At 48.6% G+C, this 19,972-nt stretch overlaps 1 protein-coding gene across 5 annotated transcripts in view; it reads left to right on the top strand.

Moving 5' to 3' along the window:
* Positions 1 to 11,484: 11,484 nt before the first annotated feature.
* Positions 11,485 to 19,972, top strand: part of HRH2 (histamine receptor H2) — a 78,193-nt gene continuing 69,705 nt past the window's right edge. For 2 of the 5 annotated variants that reach the window (XM_019450362.2, XM_053907104.1), the window contains exon 1: positions 11,485 to 11,649. The gene's annotated coding sequence lies outside the window, so the exon portion shown is untranslated. The remainder of the gene's footprint in view (positions 11,650 to 19,972) is intronic. The other 3 variants (XM_019450366.2, XM_019450365.2, XM_053907105.1) reach the window with 2 other exon arrangements.

Genomic DNA, 19,972 nt, shown 5'->3' on the forward strand with positions numbered 1-19,972 from the left:
CGTATGTTACTCTAAGCAAGGGCCTCCTCCTCTCCAAGCCCCACTTTCCTCACCCATAAATCAGGGATGATTACCTGTGTAACTATGAGAGTGAAATGAACTTATTATATAGACATACATGCTTACTTCAACGTTGGGTATGCAGTGAATATTCAAAATACAACATCTTCCATCTAGTCAGCTGGAGAACTCCAGCTGAATCTGCAGACCCTCTGGAGAGAGGCATCCCTTCATGTTGGAGAATTCTGGCTGAGGATTGGAAGGGAAGACCCCCTCTCATTGGAGCTGGGCTGGAATAGAATCAGATAAGGGAGCTCATGCTTTACCCGGCAAGACATCAGTCACGCTTAGAATGTGAGAAAAAAAGATTGAGAAATCTGGGCACCCGGTTCAGGTTTTGAGAAAATTTAGTAGGGATTTATTAAGAGAATCCATTGTGGTCAGCTAGTGGGCAGTTTGCCAGGAGGGCAGGAGAGAGTGGGGGTGGGTCTGCATCCGGGTGATTGGAGGGTTGGAACTTCTGGTCCCCACCCCTAACCCCTTATTTTCTCACTTATGGGGAGAGGAGGGAGGCTGGAGGATGAATCAGTCCCCAATGGCCAGTGATCAGTCTGGTCAGTCAGAAGCACGGGTGGCAATCTGGTCTTCAGACTGGCATCTGAAGTGGGTGGGGGCAGTCTTGTGGGACTGAGCCCTTAACTGGCAGGATCTGATGCTATCTCTAGTAGATAGTGTCAGAATTGGGTTGAATTGTAGGACACCCAGCTCGGTGGCATTGCGAAAAAAAAAAAACATGGTAGCCATAAGAGTGTGTAGGGGTGAAGGAGCTAGGAAGGGGGGGTTACCTCCCAAATCCCCATGACATTTGACACATTGGTTCAACCCTCCTTTCCCATTACCTGTGTATCTCATGCTCAATCTCTCCTCTCTCTGTCTCTCTCTCAGACGCTTTCCCCCAAACCCACCTCATCCTGCCCAAGATTTCCTGCCTCCCAGCTCCAGGCTCCAGGGTCTTAGGCAGAGAAATCCCACGCTCTTCCAGCATCTCCACACCCAACATCAATATCAGCTTTAAGAATCTGAAAGGTCATTAGACTGAGTACTCAACACATGTGCTTAGTGAACAGAAGGGTCCCCAGCTACCAAAGAGATGAGGTGGGGAGAGGGGGTTAGAAATATTTTTTGTATGTAGCAATAATGAAATGCCCAGCATGATAATACATTGCTTAAGAGTTATAAAATATTTATGTCAGTGATATTACTAAGTAATCGTAAGAGCAGACATTTATTGCATATTTGCAAGGATACCAGGCAACACCCTAAAAGCAGGACCCACAATATTTTGCTGAATGTTTACATGCATAGAGCAGACACCACTTCTCTGCCACAGACCAGGAAAGTGAGACGCAGCGTGGTCAAATGATTTGTCAAGGTGACACGCTTATTAAGTGGTTTAGCACCCAGATCTGCCAGGCTCCAAAGCCAGTGCTCTGAACCACAGAAGTTCAGAAAGAAGGGGAGGTCCGACTCAAGATTCTAAATGCTCAGCTACTATTGTAGAGAAAGACCCCTTTCGAAAGAGCAAGAGTAATAGCAAAATAGCCAGGAATAATCTTCAGGCAAGCGGGCAAGGCCGATAGCAAAGACATCATGCCGCTTTGCGAAGCACGACAAAGCAGGAAGTCTGGGTAAAGGGACTGCAGATCACATTCCTGGGTTGCTCCTCAAATTGCCCCATTAATTTGTTGTAAAGCCAATAAAAGTCCCATTAGTGCCTAGAAGAAGATCTTGGCACGTTCATTAAAATTAATTTGGAAGAAAAAATGTTCAAGAGTAACCAAGAAAATGTTCAAGAAATGGAATAAGGAGAGGAGCTCACGCTATTCATTCATTCTTTCTGTGGATATTTATTGAACGCCCATTATAGAACACCATCCCTGTCCTCAAGAAGTTTCCAGTCTAATAGATAGTATACTATAGAACTAGGGTCATGTGAATGGTGTGGCTCTGTGGCAGAAGCAGACGGAAGGAAACAGTGAGGATCCAGGCATAGGCTCTTGAAGGCGGGGAACTTAAGAAATCATAATCATAAGGATGTTCATGGAGTGCTTTGCCTGTGCTGTATCATTGCATCCCTTAGTAATCCTGTGAATCGGGAATCCTGATCAACCCTACTTTACACATATGGAAACACAAACCCAGAGATATTAACCTGCTCAAGGTCACAAGCCAGTAAGTGGCAGAGCAGAGCCAAAAATCCATGTCTGTCCAACTCTAGTGTCCCTTGCTCATGAACACCACAACATGTGATATGATAGGACATCAAGACATTGCAGATCAGTAGAGAAAAGGTGGTCTAGTCAACCAATTGTGTTGGGATAATTATTTGAGAGATTATTAACTTGATTTTAAAAACAAATCTGAAATGGATGAGATATTTATTGGGTTTTTGTTTGTGTTTGTTGGTGTTGTTTAAAATTTTTTTAAATGTTTATTTATTTTTGAAACAGAGTGACAGAGCATGAGTGGGGGAGGGACAAAGAGAGAGGTAACACAGAATCCTAAGCAGGCTCTAGGCTCTGAGCTGTCAGCACAGAGCCCGACGTAGGGCTTGAATCCACGGACCGCGAGATCATGACCTGAGCCGAAGTCGGATGCTTAACCGACAGAGCCACCCAGGTGCCCCTATTGCTGTTGTTTTAAAGGCAGACTGCCACATGTAGCGCCTCATTTGGATGTGTCTGGAATCTTGAAAGCTTGACCACCCTATGTTGTCCTACAAATGGACCTGGAGAGCTTGTTTGGAGGTTCTAGTGGGAGAGCGCAACTACTCCTATACCCTTGACCGAAGAGCAGTACTCCTCTATCGGGGAAGTTCGTTCTCTTCGGCAGCACATGGCTTTGAGAGGATGCACAGGGAGCCATGAGGGAGGAAGGAGACACCAGCCTGGCCAGCCAGATCAGCCGAATCAACCCTGGCAATAATGGGGTGATGGATGTCACAGCCAGGTTGCCCTCACATCCAAAATGGCTTAGATATTTAAATGTAAGACAAATCCATAAAAGCAATAGACAAAATTAAGGGACCAGATTTTTTTTAGAGAGACAGGAGAGGGACAGGCAGAGGGAGAGAGAGAATTCTAAGCAGGTTTCATGCCCAGCGTGGAGTCTGACGCGAGGCTCCATCTCATGACCATAAGATCAAGACTTGAGCTGAAATCAAGAGTCGGACACATAATTGACTGAGCCACCCAGGCACCCCTGGATCAGATATTTAAACGTGAGACAAAACTCATGAAAGTAATAGAGACCATCATGGGGGGAGAAGATTTATAATTTTGAGTTGAGAAAGCCTTTCTCAGACGGACAGGAGGGTCAATAATGCTAAAGAAAAGATCGATTGATCTAATCACATTGCAGTTTAAAGCTACTTTATAGCACAAGGCATGGACACAAAGAACAAAATGAGAAAGCATGCCCGCAGCACAGACAAAGCTTGATATTCAAGGAACTCTTATAAGCCCATAAGGAAAGAAAACCACTCTGATACAAAAACAGGCAAAGTTCATGAACAGGCAACACTGGAAAAACAAACAAACAAACAAACAAACAAACCAAAAAACAAAGAGTGTTGGCAGGTTGCTGGCCCCACACACTGCCCCTTCCAAAGGACCTGCCTTCCCTCCGGCCTTTGGAGTCATATGTGCTTATCTGCTGGCCTGAGACCCATCGGATCCTCTCTCTTGAAGATCTGAATGAAGAGATGACTTATATAGCTGTGGTCTGGTGGTAGGAAGATGAGCTGAATGGTCACCTTAGGGCAAGGCCTAAGTCACTTCCACATAGCTAAAGCCTCAAGTCAGACATTCTGGTGAGGAAGAGGGTCAAGTGACAAATTGGGAGCAACTAAATGTCCATTAATAGGAGATTGGCTAAAAAAAAAAAAAAAAAAAAAAAAAGTATAGTTGATCCATATAATGGAGTATCTTTTAGGAATTTAAAAGAGTCAGGTAGGGGCGCCTGGGTGGCTTGGTCGGTTGAGTGTCTGACTTCGGCTCAGGTCATGATCTCACAGTCCGTGAGTTCGAGCCCCGCGTCGGGCTCTGTGCTGACAGCTCAGAGCCTGGAGCCTGTTTCAGATTCTGTGTCTCCCTCTCTCTCTGCCCCTCCCCTGTTCATGCTCTCTCTCTGTCTCAAAAATAAATAAACGTTAAAAAAAAAAAATTAAAAAAAAAAGAGTCAGGTAAAACTTTATATATAGGAAACAATGCAGAAAATCACTGGGTTTTTATTTTATAAAAAAACATAGTTTTTTATTTATGTTTATGGTGTGTGTGTGTGTGTGTGTGTGTGCGTGTGTGTGTAAGATTCAAGGTGGCTGGGTTTGAATGTTTGAACCCTGGCTCTGACATTATCAGCCATATGGCTTTGAGCAAAATTACTTAATCCCAATTTTTCTCATTTCTAAAGTGGGAAATAACCATATCATCTTCAAATGGTTGTTTTAATGAAGACTAAAGCATGTATTGTCTTCGAACAATGTGAGGAACATATTAAGTGCTCAGCAACTGGAGGCTTGCACCATCTTCATCCACTGACCAAGAAAACCAGGAAGATATGCATCAAATAGTTACTTGCCAATACTCTGAGAGAACCAACTGGGGTGGAGTTCACACTATGACATGTGACTTTGTACACATCTACAGTAATTCACATTCTCAGAACAGCTATATTTTATCTTGAAACCTACAAGGAAGCTACGAGGGAGCTTCCTTCTCTAAGTGGAGGAGCTGATCAATAAAGAAGGAGATGAAAGTGGAACAGATGGGTGGAGAGAAGTGGTATCCTTTCCCGGGTCCCCAGAGAGCGAGCAGTGCAGGGAGTGGCCGCAGAGAGCTTTGGCAGGTGGTATTCCATTTTTCGTAAGGCAAGGTGTGATCTGTTTATGATCTTACCAAAAAAAACACCCTCTTCCATTTTTTTAAATAAATAAATACCTAAAATATATTTTTACGGATAGATAAAAGTCTGGAATGAGACAGGGATCAAATTATTCATCAGCTTATCTCTGGAGGAATAAGATTTCAGGAAACTTGCTTAACCCGTATGGTTTGCATTTTTACAACCAGCTTTGTTACGTTTAGAATCGGTAAAAAATAAAGTATTTCCCTTTAGAAAAAGAAAAAGAAAAAGAATATACAGTTGAAACGTCAAAGAACTTAATAAGAAATTTTGTCGTTTGTGGCAGATGCTGCTTCGTGGCCAACCTGGCACTTCCGTTCCCAGCCGTCCCCTTTGCCTGCCTCCCGCTCTGGAGGCTGGGAGGGCCAGGTTGTCGCTTTGCAAGCCTCCCTTGCAGCTAGGGGTGGCCACGTGGTAGACTTGGGCAAATGAGATATAAGTGGAACCCTGCTGAGGGGAACAGATCTCACCCGCTTCCTACCGCCATTTTTCCTGCCCCTTCTTGGGATGCGTTATGAAAGTGAGGGTGCACCAGGATAAGAAGGCTCTTAGGAGGGGCATGTGACCCAGCCTGGGAATTTAAGGTTGAACTTGCAGAGAAAGTAATATCTAAGTGTGACACGGGACCAGATAGGAAAATGTCCCAGCAGAGGAAAATTGGGTCACCGTACTCTCAAAGGGCAGCAGATTAGGGATGGGGTCATATTTTTTGCGTGTTTCTGTATTTCCTCTTCGAATCAGGATGTGTTCAGCTATAAATCATAGAAACCCCGACTTAAGAGGGAGAGGGGCTTATTATCTCACAGGTGAAAAAGTGGGTCCAAAAGCCTTATAATTTTGGGTTTTGAGTCCATTGCTTTGCAGTTCTCATAGTTTTTCCCTCAGGGTCACAACAGGGCTGCGGGAGCTGCAGGATCAAAGGACGGAAGTAGCAGAACAAAGCAGGAGGAGGTGTGCTTCCTGCGTCTCCTATTATAGGAGGAAAATTTTTCATCCCCCTCCAAAAGCCTTCCCTTCTCATTGGTCATGCTGGGTCACATGACAATCTCCATTTGTAATGGAGGCCGGGACAGCACGGTGGAAGTCGCTGTTGTAGACAACAGCAGAGCCCTCCGCACCCGCCCCCAACCCCCAGACCAGGGACAAGCTGCCCAAGTCGTCTTTGGCTGGGTCCCAGGCTCACCTTCTGACCCTCACATCCAAACTCCTTGCCTCCTGGAACGCGGATTAATAACCCAGTCAGGCATCCAGGGGGTTAGCCCAGCTTGATTCCAAGCCCTGGCTTTTTCTTCATTCTGGGCCCTGTTCTCTTACTGGAGTGCCAGTTCGGGGCTGCCTGTACAGGCCAACACATCCTGTAGCTGCTCTTAGGAAATCCTTGCATTATGGCTAATAGTACATAGTAATATTCTATGTCCTAGTCAGGGTTCTCCAGAGAAACAGAAGTAATAGAATGTGGACATGGAAAGATTTATTTTAAGGGATGCCTGGGTGGTTCAGTCGGTTAAGCATCCCACTCTTAATTTCGGCTCAGGTCAAGATCTCACAGTTTGTGGGTTCCAGCCCTGCATTAGGCTCTGAGCTGACAGGGCGGAGCCTGCTTGGGATTCTCTCTCTTCCTCTCTCTCTCTCTCTCTCTCTCTCTACCCCTCCTCTGCTCGTGAGTGCAAGCACTCTCTCTCTCCAAATAAGTAATAAACTTAGAAAGAGAGAGGGAGATTTATTTTAAGGAATTGGCTCATGACATTATGGAGGATGATAAGTCCAAAATGCATAAGGTGGGCTGGCAGGCTGGAGACTCAGGCTGAACACATCATTTCCAACTCTGGATTCCCACAGAACCTTCTATTTTGTGAGTGGAGTGCACCAGGAGAGCCAACTTGTTGAAAGATGGGGCTTTGGAACCAGTCGACTGAATTCCCCAGCTAGCCGTGGGACCTTGGAGAAAAACTCTAACTTTCTGAGCTTCAGTTTCTTCATCTATAAGGAGGAGCTGGTGGGGGATAATAAATGTATCTCCCTCGTAGGGCTATGGGTGAGAATTATTTGAGATGATTTATGCAAAAAAATCCAGCACAGTATACAGAAGATGGTATATATCCAACAAATTGTGTTCCTTCCTATCTTGTAAGCCAGAACTGGGACATCTATAAGCTTAGAGACCTTGGGGAAATTGGCAAATCTGGGCTCTTTGGGGTACCCCAGTCTCAGCCCTGAGACTTTTCCAAAGCTTCTCTCAAGACTCAGAGCACATGATGGCCAGGAAACTGCATCCCACACTTCCACTTACAGTCTCAGGTGCCCTACTGCAAACCCAGAGCCACCCGAGAGCCCAGGACAGAGACAAGAAATAACCGATGAAAAAAACCAATGGGTTTCGCTGGAATTTTCCGCAGACCACTTTAGTAAATGTTATCACTATGCCATGTCATTCGTTATCTTAATTGTTGCATTTTTTTTTTTCAATTTTAAGCTGTCAGACTCGGCAGAGATTACTCATTCAAAGAAGGCACGTTTTGTTGTGTTTTTTTTTCTTCTATTTTGGTCAAATAGTGGTTTGGGTTTCCTCAGAATAAGAAGCTTCTTCCGTTTCCTTTGAAAGATGGCTTTTATTAAGTATTCAGAGCAAGGAGAAAATTTAGGCTATCAGATCCCAAGCCCTCTTACAAGGTGGGGAGCCTCTTAGTAATAATGACAACTTCCTACATGATCAAAGCTTTTAGTAGTTTCCAAAGGTTTTTCAGATCTGTTACAGAACTGGAAACTTTTAGAGCTGGAAGGGGGTGCAAATGTCATCCCAGACTGTGGGGTGACTGACCATGAAATGACTCCAGCAATAACACTAGTACTAACTTGCTTTGTAGTGTACAAAGGGTATCACCTCCCTGTTAAAATCCTTCCTTGGCTGCATTTAATTTAGGATGAAATCTATATACCCCCCCCCCCCAAAGCCTTGCACCAACACAATCTCCAACCATTTCCCCCTCTCCCTCATGCACTCAGCCATGATAAACTTCTCTGTACCTTGGGGCATTTGTACTTACGACTCTTACTACATGGGACGTTGCTCCCCCTTATCATACACCTGGGTTAGCTTAACCGTCATGTGCGAAGAAAATCCTTCTCCAACCATCATTAACAAAGCACTGCCTCCAGGCCCTCTCTATTACATTGCCCTGCTTTGCTTTTCTCGTGGCAATTACATTTGGCTGAAATTATCTGGCTTACTCATTGCCTTTTTCCTCCTCACGTTTCAGATCCTTGCTTATCTTGTTCCTTGCTGTATTCCATAGTCAACCCCGGGCCTGAAATACAGTAGGTCCAGTCAATATGTGTTGATGAATGAATGAATGAATGAATGAATGAATGAATGAATTTAATATCCATTTCTCTTCTCATCTGAGCCTCATCTAAACCCTTTGAGGAAGACATTGCTGTTAGGCTTATGTGATGGTCAAGGAAATGAGCTCAGAGACCTGATTCCTCCCAAGGCCCCTTATCTGATTCATTGCATTGTAACAGACCACCCCAAAACTTATTGACTTAAAACAATAGAGATGCATCATTTGCCTCAGTTCTGTGTGTGGGCTGTGAGGCTCTTCTGGTGGTCTTCCTTGTGCTCAGCCATGTGGCTGTGAGAGCTGGGACAGCTGGCCATCTCTCTGCACGTGACCCTTCACCCCAGATATCTTTGCGGCCTGGCAGTCTCAGAGCACTGTTCCAAGACAGTGCCAGCTGAAGCACCAAGGCTTCTTAAGGTCTAGCCTCAGAAGTCGCATAGCATCCCTTCCGCTGGCTTCTGTCACAAGGCAAGCCCAGACTAGGGGAAGGCACACAGGTTCCACCTCTTGGTGGGAGGTGCTGCCATTTTGCAAAGGGGTTTGGGCCAAATTGCTGTGGCCCTCTTTGACCTTCTATCGCAGCTAACAATTAGTAAGTGCTGTGAAAAGCTGAAACCAGCTTGACTGAACCGACTTAGTAAAGAACGCCCACGATTATCCCGCAACATCACGTGACTCCAGAACTCCAAATGGCCTACAACAAATTTATCTCTCAATTACCCTACATGTCCCCTGCGGGCTGGGGCCGGTTCTGGGACTTCACTCCGGGACCCAATGTGATGAAGCCTGAAACATTGCCTGATTGGAGCCGGTCTCAAGACAGAAGAGTGACATGGCAGACGCTGGCTGTCACAGACCCTCCTGCATAGAAGTGACACAGATCACCTTCACCAACACATCAGTAGCCAAACAGGTCACAGACATATCATCCTCCCTCTGGGAGAGGCACCGACTATGAGTGCACAGTAACCTCACCCACACAGAGCCAATTTTCCTTTTTGGATCTTTAAAAAAAATTCTTTACAGAGCCCAAATCTGTCTCATGCTATTTCCACCATAGCGCCACGTGCTGGAGTCTCATCTGCTCCCTCAGAGAACCCTTCATAGAGAGGGGGGGAGAGAGAGAGAGAGAGAGAGAGAGAGAGAGAGAGAGAGATTGCTGGAGGCTTCTCTCTTCCAGGATACACACCCCGGCCTTTCCAGCCCCCCTCCCGATTACCTGCCACAGCTTCCCATTGCTCACAAGATCAAGTCCAAAGTCCCATCACTGAGGTGTCCTCAAAGCTCCCCACCCCCCCACCTCCCCCCCCCACCCCCCACCCCCCACATCTGATTCCTGCTGGCTGGCTCACCCTGAATGCCCCAGGCTGTTTGATGCCCTAAACCTGTCTCCATGCTGTTCCCTCCAGCTGTGCCCTCCCTCCTTCTCCACTTCTATCTCAAGACCATCTTTTTTTCCCTTGGCAGGGTCAAGAGACTTTCCTTTTTCCTAAACCTTTTCGTTATAGTATTCATTCATTCACCTATTCAACCAACATTTATTGCGCATTTATGACTACGTATCAGCTACTGTTAACAGGCTCTGGGGAGACATAGGGAACAATACAAACAAGGTTCCTGCTCTTTCACCGGTGACATCCTGGGAAAGCAGACAATAAGCATTAAAACAAAAATTTTTTTTGAAGATACTGAGAAGTGTTTTCATCATAATAAAACAGGATGATGTGAAAAACGCTGTGGTAAGGAGGTGACTGCTTTAGGTAAGATGAGCAGGCCTTGTGGCCTCTCTGACATTCAAGCAGCCAGGAAGACGTGGGGGAAGAGCCTTCTTAGTAAAAGGAACAGTCAGTGCAAACGGTCTGTGGTATGGTCCAGCATGGCCTGTTCCAGGCACAAGGAGGAAGCTGCCATAGCTGAGGCACATGGAGTGAGGCAGAGGGTGGAGAGGCATCAGGTCAGAGAAGTGGGCCAGATCATGTTGGTAGTGGTAGGGAGCTTGGATTCTATTCTAACTACAACAGGCAGTCACGGGAGGGTTTTAAGCAAGGGAGTACAGGGGCAAGAGGTGATTTGCACCTTTTTTTAGAGATGACCTATGCTGCTTTGTGAATTGTAGGTGAGCAAGTGTGGAGTCCCCCAGACAGGCTTGGAGGCTCTTGCTGTCATTCCACGATACTGGTGACTTGGATGCATGGCCTACAACCTCCTCCCGCAGAAGCTGTGACCTCAGAGCTGCAGAGGTCTGTGGCCTTAGTCAGTATCCCAACACAGAAGCACAGGGTGAGGCCCATAGTGACAGAATGGCTTGGTGTGCTGTCAGTCATCATCAGCATGGCTCTGAAACGTATGGTCAACTGAGCCAGGATCCTTTTGCTCTCCTTGGCCTATCTTCTGCACAAACTCCCTTGCTCATATCAGGTTCCTTGAGCAACCACGGGCAGCCCATCTGACCACCTGCTTCTCGTACCCTGGGCTGACTATGCAGGTCTGGCCAACACCCTTGGCCATCCTGCCCCCCTCTGCCGCCAGCGGGGAGCTCCCTCCACCCAGAGCTGCGTGGTTAGCACAGCAGCCTTGACATCTTGATATTTAAGAGAGATTTTTCTCATCTGAACCTCCATTTTCCATACCCCAAATTCCCTTTTCCCAAGACCCTCCCTCCTCTCTACCTCTTCTCTTTCTCCATCCCTTCCTTCAACTAGAACAAATCCACTCTGGGGTTTTCTGAAGTTCCTCTGATCCCGGAATTATCCAGGCTCTCCCCTTGAAACGAGACCCTTCTCTCTCATGTAGCCTGATTCCAGGTGCCGCTGGGCACCCCTGCGGAAGGCTGCCACCTGACCCCTGGGCCACAGCCCGGGAGTTCCCTTCCATTTGGATCACCGCACAGCTGGACACCGGCTCCCAGCCCGGGCTGTCGGGGCGGTGGGTGGAAGTGAGGTGGGAAAATGAGAGGATGGAGGGTAGTGTGACCGAAAGAAAGGGGAAGGGGGAAGCGTCCGAGCCAGAGAGAGAAGGGAGGAAGGTCTAGGAGAAAGTGGGGGAGCGTGGGGGCCTGGGAGTGTGGGGAGCGAGCAAAGCGAAGGGAGAGTGTGCTGGGCACGGAGGCGGGAGGAGAGGGAGAGGAAGAGGGGAGCAGCAGAGACCGGGAGAAGGGAGGGAGGGAGGGCGGGAGCAGCTGAGCGCGAGGAGGAGCGAGTTGGGGGCGGAGACGAGGAAGTGGGCGCGAGCGGCGGGGCGCAGGCCGGGCGCCCGCTCCATCCCTGCCCCGAGCGGAGCCGGCGCGGGCGCAGGACCGCGGCGAGCCCGGAGCCGAAGCCGGAGCCCCACGGCGCAGCAGCTCAAGGTAACGCGGCCGCCGCCTCCCCGCGGGGCCTCGGCTCCGGGTGGGGTCCCCGCCGCCGTCTCGACCCTGACCCCGGGTTTGAGCTCCCGGCCCCGGGGCTCGCTGATTGCGCCTGACCTTGGGCGATTTCCTCCGCCTCGGAGCCTCAGTTTCCTTCTCCGTGACCCGCCGAGGTCGTGCGCGCGCCAAGGGGGCGTTGCAAGGACGGGACGCAGCCCGGGTTCGGGTTCGCAGCAGTGCTCAGGGCGCGGGGTGGGGTGTATCGCCCCAGCTGCCCGGGTGGGGGTGGATTTGGAAAGTCCACTTGCACCGAAACAGCCTCTGTCCTGCCCCCAGGCTCTGAGCGGCAGCATTTTCTAGGGGCGATTTGTCTGCGGGAGCGTGGAGTCACATTCTGCTGAGGGAAAGCCAGTGGAGGGCTGGGGGCGGGCCGGAAGGGGGGCTCCGAGTTCCTCAGGGAGCCCAGGCATCTGGCCTTCGTCCTCCTGGGCTGCTGCCCTATGCCCAGTAGCGAGGACGGAGCTGACCTCGCCTGGCCCGATTTGCCTCCAGGATATGCTGGGCAAGTGGCCTTAACCAGGAATCCCAGTTCGCTGACTTAAGTGAAAGTGCCGTTGACCTTGACCATGTGAACCTCAGTTTCCCACCCCGTGAAGAGGGGTATACCACTGCCCCCTTTGAGAAGGCTATGAGGATAAGAAAGTGGGGCAGGAAAGTACCTGCAGGTTGTGGTGTCCCCCAGTGGCAGCTGTCATACCCTAACTTCCATGGCCAGATTCCTGGTTCTGGTTGCCTCCTGGGAACTCATCTGTCCTGGCCAGGCTCCTTCTGCTCTCCTTTGCCAGAGGTGGCCAGTGGTCTGGCTGGGCATGAAGCGGGGTCCTGGGAACTGGGATAGGGAGCAGGAGTCCCTTCCAGTCTAGACATGCATCCTGATCGTCTTCTAAGACATGAAAACTGTGAGGTGACAGTTTCTGTCCTGACAGACTCCTGGGGGAATCTCTTGGAGCCTCAGTATCTTATTTGTAATGGGAAGTTATAAATTCATACTTACTAATGAGTTCCCTGTCGCTGGAGGTTATGAAAGGCAATTAGATAGATTACATTTATTGACATCTTTGACCCTGAGATACGACAAGAATTGAATGGAACGAGAAATAACATTTCTCCTGCCCTTGCCCTGTGCAGGCCTGTACTTGGTGCATTGTATACACAATGTTGGCTGTAGTCTACACAAGGATCCTGGGAAGCTGGTGTCATTAAACCCCCAAATTCCAGACAAGGAAACCAAGTCTCACAAGGGTGAATGGTTGCCACATGGTCACACTGGTAGGATGTGCCTGTGCTGGGATTGGCCCTAGATCTGCCTGACTCCAGAGTACTTGTGATGGTACCACAGTGGCTCCCCAAAAGATGACCGTGGAAGGTGTCCAGCATGGGGCCTGGCACCTGGTGGGGGCCAAGTCAGCGCTGGTTTCTTGTTCCATGTGTAAGGGGAGGGAGCTGCTATATCATCACTGGGGAAAGTGAGTCTGAGTCTAGCACTGGGGTTGGGGTATCTTTGCCTAGTGATTTCTCTAGGGGTTATTTCTCTGGAAGGAAAGCTGGTCATTAATCAACATCACATAGGAAGCAGATATCAAGCCGGCTCACCCCAGCCAGCCAGCTTCATTTCCTCTGCCACCTAGTCCCACTTAACCTCATCTCTGGTAACCTCGGCCCAGGCTACCTCTCCTAGCTTCACGGACACTTTTTGTTCTCCGTACTCTGCTGATAACTAACTAAACTCTCCCTCCCAGCTGATGGGTCCCACGGGAAAACAAGGCCAGCTGTGGTCCATCTCCACCAACGCCCAGAGAAGGGGAAACAGGATTAAGTCCCAATCCCAAGGATTTAGCTCAGCTTTGGGGAGGAAATCCCTGATAATGGGGAAATGGGCACCCAGCTATGGGAAAGTGGGTGTCTCAGCAGGCTAGAGAGGTTCCTTTACTAAAAATGTTTTTTGCAAATAAATGTTTATTCATTTTTGAGAGAGAGAGAGGAGGGGGGAGAGAATGTGAGGGGGGGAGGGGCAGAGAGAGAGAGAGAGAGAGAGAGAGAGAGAGACAGAGGATCCAAAGCCGGCTCTGTGCTGATAGCAGTGGGGCTCGAACTCATGAACAGTGAGATCATGACCTGAGCTGAAGTTGGACACTCAACAGACTAAGCCACCCAGGCATCCCTTTGCCAAAAATGTTTTAAAAGAAGGGAGGCCATCCAAATGAAATGATGGGAATGTGAACAAAGGCTCTTTCAAATGCAAAGATGGTCATCAACTATCCGAGAATGCCTAAATGTCAAATAGGGGATCAATTAAGTAAATAATGGAACAGCCATGTGGCTACTAAAAATGGAGAGTTTTTAATGAATGGGGACATGCCTATGCATATGCAAATATAGGGCATGGTCACAAATTAGTGGCAAGCACTTAGAAAAAAGACTGGAAGGAAACGGACCAAAGAGTGTTAATAATGTTTGCCAGTGGGTGGTGGGATTATAGATTTGTTCCCTGACTGTAATTTCTGAACTTCCCACATTTTATGTAATATGCTCATTAGCGGACATAGAACCCTCTGGCTTCTAGGGACGGTATAACCCACCCGCTCCCACCTCCTGGCCAACACCCAGGGCAGGACTGGCACGTGGACACTTATCGGTGACAAGGCCACCTCTCTGTTGAGGCCTGGAAGGCCCCTTGGAAAAAAGAAAGAATACTTCATTGTTATTACCAATAATATCTGATATTGGTTGTGTTCTTACTATGTGTTCATGGTAACCCTACAAGGTAGATACTATCAATATCCCCGTGTTACAGAGAAGAATGATCTGTAACCAAGAGTTAGATAATTGAGTCCCTGGCCCAGCACCCCACAGCATTCAAACCCAGGCCATCTGGATCCAGAGCCTACACCCCTAAGCAGAGTCAGGAGGGGTGGGCAGATTCAGTTAGCTCACGTGTGAGCACTAGTCACAGAAAACCTGGGGGAGGCCGTGCATGTCCCTACTTGACGGCTGAGGAAAGGGCTGAGTAGTGACCCCCACAGGGCCAGGTTCTGTATTAGATGCTGGGGACCCAAAGGTATATAAGGTGCCATCACTACACAGCTGTGGGGAAGACTGGTGTGTATACAGTGTGCCAGGGCTTCGATGGGATTTGTTTAAGAAACCATGGAACGTCAGAGAACGAAGGGTGAAGCCTCCCCAGAAGAAATGATATTGGAAATGATTCCGGAAGGGTAAGCAAGCATTCACCAGGTGGGCAAAAGAGGTTAGAGGCGTGATTCTCAGTCAGGGTCAGTTTAGTCTCTTAGGACTGGGGACTGGATATTGATTGTCACAACTGGGGCAGAAGGCTGTGCTCACATCCTAGTGAGGAAGGGCAGGGGTGCTGCTAAACATCCCAGGATGCACAGGACAGCCTCCAGAACAAAGAATTATCCTGTGCAAAATGTCAACCGTGCAAAGAAACCCTGGAGCTGAAGAGAAGGGCGTTCCTGAACAGTGATCGGCCTGTGTGAGGCACCCACAGATAGTCCCTAAGTGCCTCCTGTGTGCTGGGGACGTTGAGGCTGTGACTGCACTATCGGCCGCCTGGCCCTCTTGCTGTCCCTCTGCCGCCATCAGCAACTGGAGTGCTCTTTGATAAAATTAAAGCATCGTACAGACATAATTGTCATGCCATAAAATTCGCCTACTTAAAGTCTACAAGCCAGTGGCTTCTAGTATATTGTGCGACCGTCACCACGATCTAATTCCAGAACATTCTCATCACCCCGAAAGAAACTTTGTACCCGTTAACTGTCCTTCCCCGTTCAATCCTCACTCCCACCCAAGGCTAGACAACCACCAGTCTCTCTTCTGTGTCTATAGAAGTGCCCATTCTAGGCATTTCGTATCAGTGGCATCATATAATATGTGATAATATGGAATAACCTGTGGCCTTTTGTGACTGGCTTAGTTCACGTAGCATGTTTTCACAGTTCATGCGTGTTGTGACACGTATCAGTACGTCATGCCTTTATACGGCCAAAATAATATTCCATTCATGGATACACCATGTTTCGTTTACCTATTCATCAGTTGATGGGCATTTGGGTTGGTTCCACTGTTTTGGCCATTATGAACGATACGGCTGTGAACATCTGTGTACAGATTTTGAGGACATATATTTTCATTTCCTCTGGGGATATACCCAAGGATAGAATTACTAAGTCATATAGTAATACTATGTGTCACCTTTTGAGGAACTACTAGAGTGCTTTTTCCAAAGCAGCCAAACCTTTTATGTTCCCGTCAGCACTGTATGAGGGTTCCAGTGTCTTCTCATCCTCACCAACCCTTATTACCCAATTTTTGGGTTCTGTGGGCATGACGGGCTATCGTTACGGTTTTGATTTGCATTCCCCGGCTGGCTGATGAATTCGAACCTCTTTTCAGGTGCCCGTTGGCCACTTGTACGTCTCGTTCGCCGAACAGTCCGCTCAGATCAGAGTCAAAACTTCGTTGTGTCACCCCCTGACTTAGACCAAAAGGCACGCCCTACCAAGGCCTACAGGGCCCTGCGTGATCGGGCCCTGTGTGTTGCTTTGACTGCATCTCTGCTCACTCCCTGTGCTCTGACCACACTGGCCCTCAGGGAGACAAGCTGGTCCCCGCTAGAGTCTCCTGCATGGGCTGTTTTCCTCTGCCAGATCACCATGTACCTAGGAGCTCTGGGGTGAGCCTCAGGGGGGGGCCTTCCTTGTCCTCTCAATTTCAAGGCCCTCCTCCCTTCCCTAGCACATTTCAAGGTTTCCTTCTATCTATTTTCTTTTTTTCTTTTCTTTTCTTTTCTTTCCTTTCCTTTCCTTTCCTTTCCTTTCCTTTTCTTTCCTTTTCTTTCCTTTTCTTTCCTTTTCTCCTTTCTTTCTTTCTTTCTTTCTCTCTCTTTCTTTCTTTTTCTTTCTTTCTTTCTTTCTTTCTTTCTTTCTTTCTTTCTTTCTTTCTTTCCTTCTTTCTTTCTTTCCTATCTGATAAGATCTGGAAGAACTGGGCTCCAGGCACCACTATACCTTTCATCACGGTGTGACCCAGGGCAAGCCACTGTCCCTCTCTGGGCCCCCCGCTACCCCGTCTAAAACCAGGCAGGGGCACACTAGTGATCTCACAGATCCTTTCTGACTCTGTCCTTCTTTGATGCCAGCTTCCGTGGGACAGCGCTGCCAGGAGGGTGCGGGCCTGGCGCCGTGGCAGTGAGAGAAAGGTGGCTGGAGCCAAGTTGGTCACAGATTGGAGCAGGCAGCATGGCTGATTACCGCCAGCCCCGTGGGGACGGTCTCCAGGAGCATGTGGCAGCCTTGACCTGGCGCCCAGCCTCCAGGAACAGCAGGAAGAATTGTCAACAGCCCCAGCCAGGACTGGACGCCTTGGCCACTTTCAACTCAGCGATCACCCACCTTTCCGGCCAAGAATAATGGTCTAGCCTCCAAACCTACAGCCCTGGGGGAATCAGGGCAGGATTCCCAGAGCTGGGTGCAGAGGTCAATGGCAAGGCAGCAGGTAGACAAAGAGGATTGCAGGTGGAGAAAGAGGTGTGAAGAGACACTGAGCCACGAAACCTCCAGGTGTCCTCAGGGCACGCAGGACAATTAATTAGGTTTTGCCCGAGGCGCAAGGGGCAGTGGAAGGAGGTAACAGAGGAGTCAACAGGGCAGGATCCCACAATGTCAAATTGGGGAGTTTGGACTCTGTGCTGTAGGCCGGGGAGCAACGCAAGGATTTTAGGCCGAGGACTGAGGTGACCAGGTTGTGTTTTCCAAAACACAGTGCGGAGGCGGGTGGGGCTGAGAGAGAGCCGAGACCTGGAACATAGTCAGGATGCCCCTGCTCTTGTCCAGGTGAGCTGGGATCAAGGGTGGAACAGTGCAGCCAGAGAGAAGGGAACAGATTCAAAAGCTGTTTGGAAGGTGAAGGCATATGCAGGGGTGTGGGGGGTAGGGGCGGGTTTGAAGGAGAAATAGGAGTCTAAATAATGAACGATGCAAGAACAGTGGATGCCAGCCTTTTGGGGTTCTGGCTATAAGAGAGAAGGCACAAGGAGCTGACATTTGAGTGTGGCACTGTCCAGATGGCTGAGGGATGGAGGACAGAGGCAGCTGCTGGAGGGGGTGATCCAGACTCAGGGATCGGGATGTGCAAAGGCACTGAGGTGCAAGAATATGGAGAGTTAAAGGGAGGGTGAGACTCTCCGGCTGGCTGGTGCACAGAGGGCGTGATGGCAGGAAGGGAAGGGAAACTGAGCCCTCTAATCAAGAGTCCCTCTCTGGGACTCCTTACCACACTCACGGGACAGAGGTGGTGAAAGTCAGCCTGACTTTCAACCACAAGGAAGGCAAGCTCCCGGAGCAATTGGCCAGTGAGTTTATGTTGATCTGGATCAAAATTCTCAAAGTAATAATGAAAGAGGGTGGGTGGTTAGAAATGGAAGTAAATCCTCAGGGCAGACCCAGCTTTCTGAGAACACCGGGAATATGCTGAGCTCATAGCCAGCAGTTGGTGGAGGTCTTTGACAGGGAATCAGAAGATGTCAGAGAAAAAAAAAAAAGTTGAAAAGTTTAGATATTTTATTTTAAAGCCAGAAGACTTCATTTAAAATCCAGATTTCCAGCTTCTCTTGAAAAACGTGGCAATCTGGTGGCACTGACCCATCGTGACCACAGAGGCCACCCCTCTGGCCGGGGCATGCATCCTCTCTCTGGGTTACCATGCCCACACCCCCACAGTCCCACAGTGGGTATAGACAATTCACACACAGCCTGCCTGGCCCAGGGCACCCTCGGGCCTGGGAGGCAGGGCAATCTTCCTAGTTTTCCCCTGCTCTGCGTTCCCTAAAGTGGTCCTGGGAACATTATTTGTAGGGTGGGCTCCATGGGAAAAATAAGTCAAGTCCACCATTAAGACCTTGTACTTCCAGCACAAATTCCTTTTTTTTTTTTTTTTAATGTTTATTTTTGAGAGAGAGAGAGAGAGAGACAGAGGGACAGAGTGTGAGCAGGGGAGGGGCAGAGAGAGGGAGACACAGAATCAGAAGCAGGCTCTAGGCTCTGAGCTGTCAGCCCAGAGCCCGACGCAGGGCTGGAACCCACCAACCGCGAGATCATGACCTGAACTGAAGTCAGACGCTTAACCAATTGAGCCACCCAGGCGCCCCACAAATTCCTTTTTTTAAGTGGCAACTTGAACAAATGTCCACAGAGCCCATTTGGAAAAATACTTACTGCCTTTGCTAAAGATTTCTTAGACGATTATGGGCTTTTTTTCTTTTCACCTTTTGATTAGAGAAAACATCCGTGTGGTTAGAAGTACAATATACAAGGGAGCCTCCCTCCACCCTGACCCCCATTTGCCTAGTCCCCTGCCCAAAAGAGGAGGTCACTTTTGTTAGTTCATGGTGATGTATCCTTTCAAATTCGCTTTGTACAAAAACATATACGCTTTACATGTATACGTATGTGCATATTTTTGACATGGGAGGAGCATGTCATACACACTTCTGCACCTTTGTGTTGTTATTTTAGTCACCGTAGAATTAATTCCCAATGTAGAAAAGTTTGGTAAAGAGATCTGGAAGAAGACAGTAATAAGTCATTGTCACCATCAAAGAAAACCACTCTTACTGTGCAGCCTGTCCTTCTAGACATAAGTTTTAGTTGTTTTTCTCCCCTGTAGGTTGATAAGGTAGGAGTTCTGAGTTCCAGTCATCTTCTATATACACTTTCAATCCTGCTATTTTATTACTTAAATATAAACAGGTCCCCTTATTATTTCATAATTTGCAAAGCGTGATAGTAAGTGCTATCAGAATTCCATTATGACATAATTTGCTCAGCCAGTCTTCTAGTTTTAAACACCTGCAAGTCATTTCCAGTATTCAGCTGTTGTAAATAATACAGTTGGTCCTACAGTGTGTGATGTGTTTGGACTGAGCTGAGCGGACGTCTCCGGGAATCCTGGCACCTGGGTCAGATGCCGAAGGGTCATGGGTTGGTTCCCCAGGGCAGGGGGTAGGAGCTGGGGGTGCTGCTAGGGGCACAGCTGAGAAAGGGGACGTGGTGAGGTCGTGGAAGGAGACGGGACAGGGCAGGACAGAGCCCAGTGGAGAGCTGGAGGAAGGCAGGTTCTGCAGCAAGCGTGGTGCTGAGGGCTTGTGAATCCCGTAGGGGATTTGCACCCCCTCGACCCCAACTACTAGGGCTTTCCACGCCTCTGCCCGTTTATTCCTCACAATAGTCAAATGTGTAGAACC

The sequence above is a fragment of the Panthera pardus genome, unplaced genomic scaffold (assembly GCF_024362965.1).
Source record: "Panthera pardus isolate Hobbes unplaced genomic scaffold, ASM2436296v1 HiC_scaffold_2, whole genome shotgun sequence".
Classification (NCBI taxonomy): Eukaryota; Metazoa; Chordata; class Mammalia; order Carnivora; family Felidae; genus Panthera; species Panthera pardus.